The 5,606-nt window shown below is 36.1% G+C and overlaps 1 non-coding gene across 2 annotated transcripts; it reads right to left on the bottom strand.

Annotated features, from left to right (window-relative positions):
- Positions 1–1,242: 1,242 nt before the first annotated feature.
- On the bottom strand, positions 1,243–5,303 carry LOC101297641. 2 transcript variants are annotated; one of them, XR_184699.1, is made up of 2 exons: positions 5,129–5,303; positions 1,243–1,852 (listed from the first exon to the last, which is right to left on the bottom strand). It is a non-coding gene; the product is annotated as an uncharacterized LOC101297641 (transcript). The 2 variants fall into 2 exon arrangements; XR_184698.1 differs by having other exon boundaries at positions 1,243–1,791.
- Positions 5,304–5,606: the final 303 nt, after the last annotated feature.

The following is a 5,606-nucleotide window of genomic DNA, read 5'->3' as shown; positions in this document are numbered from 1 at the left end:
GAGAGAGAGAGAGGACGTCGGTATCACCCTTTTTCTGTTGGACTTGCCTCTTTTTCTTCTTCTTTTTGCCTTGACTCAAGGCCAATATTTTACTCCTTCTCCTTTCCCTTTTTCTAAACGAAGCCGATATTTTACTCCAGCTAGCTCTAAGTTTTGGTGGAGAAAGAGGAGGAGGAGGAGGAGGCCGAAGTGTTGCTCTTCTAATGGACCTTGCCAAATGCAATGTCACCTTCACGTCCCTAGCTTGTTGCAGCTCTAGTCTTTTCAACAACATTTTGAGAGAGTCATCCAAATCAACAAGCCGGTCTCCATAGTAAGCAGGCTTCATGTAGTATTAGTTCCAGTACTGCATTCGGGCATGCGACAATTGTCAGGACCCACCTCGGATTTCAGGGGAATAAACTCTGCGGGGACCAAAGGAGATGCTACAGGAAATTCGGCATAACATCCCTTGAAAATAGACAACCTTTCTTTAATCAATGCCTTTGTGACATAATTTCTTACAAAAAGCTGTAGTTTCTGAATTGATATGCCATACACAATAAGAATTCGTTATTTAGTTTTAGTGAAAACAGTCTAACCCTTTAGACTAAGAAAAGTTTCAGAAAATCTTGATAAATTCCTGCATATACACATACCACTGCATATATTATAAAATCATACTCAAATACTTCTTTGAAGGCCAAAATAAGCAGAACATTATAATACAGCACAATTTTTAGTGTTTTCATGAGTTCTTAACCTGTGTCTTCATAGTTTAAGTATGCTTTGTGTAAAACATAAACTAAAACAACAATTCATATACTTTCAGATATCATGAACATGTCAAAATCGAAATTTATAAATTTTGGGAGATCAGACACCACAGATATCAAAAATAACATATATCATATCAGAAGCAAAAATCTATCCATCCTCCTTCTCTAATCCACACGTCAACCACAACAAATACATGCATCAATCATCTATATGCCAACACTCCTCCATATGAACATTCCCACAGATGCAGAATTGAAGTTTCGGAAGACGTACCTTTGCCTCTGCAACCGCAGCACCAATTTACAAGCACGTAATCAAAATAAAGCGGTAAAAGCATACCCGATTTCGGGGAAATCCTTTCATCTGAAGTAGGGAGAAACCAAATCCCTCCACGTCCATATAAACCAAGAGCAAAAAAAAACAAAGAAAAATACTCCAATGCAGAATTCCAGAAAAAAAAAATGTTTAAGATTTGCAGATAGTCATTCCATGCTGGAATAAATAAGGTTTATCAAAGCCATTACATACCTGTTTGGTGCATTAAATTACAAAGAGCAGCAATTATCATTCCAGAAACAAATCTTTAGCATCATTCACCAATCCTCGATTTGAGACCTTTCATCAACAAATTGGCTCCATGAACAACACCAGACCAAGAGCTAGAACAGAGTTGAGGTTTTTAATATGAATAAACAAACTTTTTTGCGAAATAGCTTATAATACACTTATGATCGACCATGGTTACCACGCATCAATCTCCAGCTTCCCTTGGCTAACATAGCTTATTGATCATCTCTCCTTTTTGATTCCCTTACCTCCATTAGCCTTAGTTTTACATACTTCACCCCAGTTAACCAAGTGGATCTGCCTCTGCTGCTCAGTATCCCTCCCTCCCCAGACAATATATGAGTTGAGCTTATCCAATTTTTTGGAGATCTGTATGCATGGGAAGCTGAGCAGTCTGCAATGAATAGATAGTCTTGCTTGTCCAACTAGAAATTCCGTTTCTGTCCCACTCCTTGTGCCTTCCCTCTATGACCAGAATGAAATTTCATTTTATGCAGTAAGTTGTAACTAAAAAAAAATGTTTGCCCTGCAAATCAGAAATTCATTGAAGTCTAAGATAATGCATATTATCCAGAATCTTCATATTATCCTCTAAGAAAGTGGTGTTACAAAGATAAATGATAAAAACCAAAATTGCATTACAAAACTATGAAGCCCATAACAATGATAGACAATAAAGACAGGAACCTGTCTCATAGTTTTTAATAGTCTTTACCGGAAGAAACCTCTCCGAGAGTTACGGTAAACTTTTACTCAAATTACCTGTCTGACTGTAAATAGATGTTTGGGTTCAAAGTTTCATACTAAGGTGACAGACTAACTTTCTGATGGTCGCTAGGAGTCCATGTAACCTTCTCCAATAACAGAGCAAATAACAGCGCAAACAGTGGATTCATGATTTGCAAGAGAAGAACAAGCTAAACACATAAATGAAGAGCATCGAAGACAGGACACCATGTGAGAATAAGAACTTAGGAAAAGCCATCTTTCACTGATCAATGCTTCTTCCTAAGCATGAAAGTAGAAGTGGCATCTCTTTCTCATTATAGCAAATGTGTTCTGAGATCACAGAATACCACTTCATCATACTCTCAAATTTATTGGCTTTTATAACATATAACACACAGACACACATATATATAATTCTATGTGGGAGATATTGTTTGGTTTGTCTACTTGTCTACCAACCTGTGTACTTGATGAATATGGCATATAGAATTAAGTACCTACTTTGTTTGAAACTTTGAATCATTCAGAAGACATTTACTCAACTCAATACTTCTGTTCAATATGCCTGATACATTTTTCATGTCCCACTTCATTATTTGGAGAATAATCCAACTACGTTTTAGGGAGACTTTCAGTCTTTAACTTTTTAGTATCCTCTTAGCCTGGTACGAATAAAGCAGCAAAAATCATGTATGATGTCACACCTAAATCCAATAAATCTGGTAAATACTATAATCATTTAGTTTTCTATGAAGCAGGTCAGACAGGACCTGGTTTTACTATCATTTTACTAGATACATCTACATTCTAACAATAATAGTGATTAGCTAATTGACAGTAAATGAATGGATATGAACTAGTAGAATCTGATCACTATGGACAGATATCTCAGTGTAACTGGTGTATGAATGGATATGAACTCGCAGAGTCTGATGACCATTTCAGATATCAGGAAACCAGATAATAATATTTTCATCAATGTGAGATAACATAATTTATGATTAATTTCTATAACAAGCGTGGTCAAATACACATTAAACACAAAGTTTGCCTCAGATGGGAAACTACTAGCTAACTTGTAGTTTCTATTAGAAGCAGAGTAACTCCAGGCAGTAGCCATATAAAAGAATTACTTTATAAGATTAGTAGATTATGATACACTTACTCATGTTCTCTAGAAAGAATACAGAAAACAAACAAAGCTCCATAAACTTGTTGGTCATATAAGTTGTGCTTCACTCAGTCTAAAAGCCGTGGCCACTGCTCAGGATAATCGGCATGGATATTTGCCTTTTAGGCACTCACCCAGTTGTACGGTTGTACCCCGTACAATGATAATAGTTCACCAAAAAATAAGGAACATAATTTCTCAAGACATTAAACTAACAACTTAAACCAAAAGATAAAGACAATTTGCGCAGTCAAAAAACTGTTTATTTATAAGCACATCAACTGTGGTAGCCTAAACAGAACAAAAAATAAACAGCGAGCAAAGATACCATAACAATAGGGGAACCTGTGTAACAAAGACAAGACCGTCCTCCCTGAACATGTCTTTATCAGCTTGTGATAACCTTATTCTCGTCTACAACAATCAACAGGTGTAGAAGAATAAACACCGCTAGACTCATCCGTGGGTTTTGGATACTGACTAAAGCCTAATTCATTCAAGCATCAATGTACCAGAATTCGTGGTCCAATTTAACTTCGCCTCGTACAGGGACTCACCCATAAGGTACAGCTTCCTCGTGCCTGATTATCCAGCTGAGTTGATGATATAATAACTGATATTACATTAAGTTTGTCTGTAAAAAGTATCCTTCCCTCTTTTACTAATGCTTGAGATGGCGTTCCTTATACCTATGCTCGAGGTGAGACACTGTCACACCCTGACCTTATAGCATGACTAATGTGATGGATTAAGTTTACTGAAAAATATGTGGATTTTTTTTTTTTTTCTAAGAAATGTTTAGTAAAAGCAACCAAAACAGTCATAAAATTTTGGCTGGCTTATATTGAAGAAAGCAGAATCATTCTGTTGAAAACAAGGAGGTCAAATTTGAGAACTAAGCTTCTCAAGAGATACAAGTTACTTATGACTTGTAAGACTGAACATTAAACATGGGATAAAGTGACAATGACACAATGTACCTGTGTAAGGCAAATGAATTCAAAGCTTGGTAGGTCAGGTGATCTTGTAATATAGATCTCCCAGCAGAGAACTAGCAATTGATCTTGATGGTTTTTAGAAATTGAAATCAGTTTCATTCAGAGGAAAAAATTAACTCTAGAAAGTTTCTCAATTCATAATCATGCCTAATAATGTTTTCAAACTGTAATTCATAGCACCTCAAACCTCCTCTTCCCATGAATGGTCTCTCACTTGAATCAAGAAGAGACCAACATCATATAGCAACAATAGTTTCAAACTCAGAAGCAGGGCAAAACTTCTCAACCGTATTTTGCTGAAATTTGTTTGGATGGTTAAAAGAAAAACATTTTATCCCACAGAACACTGAAACCAATCTAATTATACAATCTAAACAGGAAGCTAACTAAAGATCATTATGAGCTACGATTTCTAAATCCAGGTCTCTTTTACTTAAAACCAGTCTCAAGTTACTCAATCAAACACACTTCTGATCAACATGACTCACTATTACATACCAAGAAAATATCCAATTAACCCAAAAGGATTATCAAGATAGAAGAAATAACAAGAACCTGATGGAGACTGTGTCCATCAGGATTGGTGCTAAAAGCAGCAGCTTGCAGTATAACAGCAAGGCCAGGAAGATTATTTTCAGAATTTCGATGTTAATCGAAACTGCAATATGATTAAAACTCTACATTTAAAATTGCCTTATAGGAATGAACTAGAGAAAATTATTATGTAGATTTTCTTTTCAAAATTCCACTAATTCACACTACAACTAAACTTGAAGCAATGAAACTGAACATAACAACCATCACCATAGCATGATTAGCATCCAATTCAGTAGTGCTACTTCTCAATATCAATTAGATAATAACAAAACATAGATGAAACTAATCAGAGGCGCGGAACCATAACCTTGTGCTCACGCTTTGCTTTCTCCTCATAGTAATTCTGAAACATGGCCAATGCCTTCTTATCGAAGGAATTTCCTTCAATTTCAAGGCTTTAGACTTGGCATCTAGACTCTTCTCTGAACCAGAATTCTCACTCTCCCTAGGGCTGCCGGCGGTTGGGGACGTCACTCTTCTCTGACTCTTCTCTGACTCGTATTTTCTTATATAGGCGGAGAAACGTAAATATAAGGCCTCGTTTGGTTATGCAAAGAAAATTGATTCCTTAATCTTTCTCATGTAAAGTAAATTAGAAAAAGGTGTTGTTAGAGCCTAAATGTACCGCAAATAACTGAGTAGACCCAGCATCATTTTCAAACCCCCTAAAACTTTGTAATTTCTAATTATACCCTTACTGTGATGAAACCCAGCAAAATGAACGATATCGAAATAAAAAAAAAAAACAGCAATACACATCTCCAACGAAACCCAGCAAAAGAATA

The sequence above is a fragment of the Fragaria vesca genome, linkage group LG5, assembly GCF_000184155.1.
Source record: "Fragaria vesca subsp. vesca linkage group LG5, FraVesHawaii_1.0, whole genome shotgun sequence".
NCBI classification, from domain to species: Eukaryota; Viridiplantae; Streptophyta; class Magnoliopsida; order Rosales; family Rosaceae; genus Fragaria; species Fragaria vesca.
Note: the sequence above shows the minus strand (reverse complement) of the source record. Positions and strands in the feature narration are given on the sequence as shown.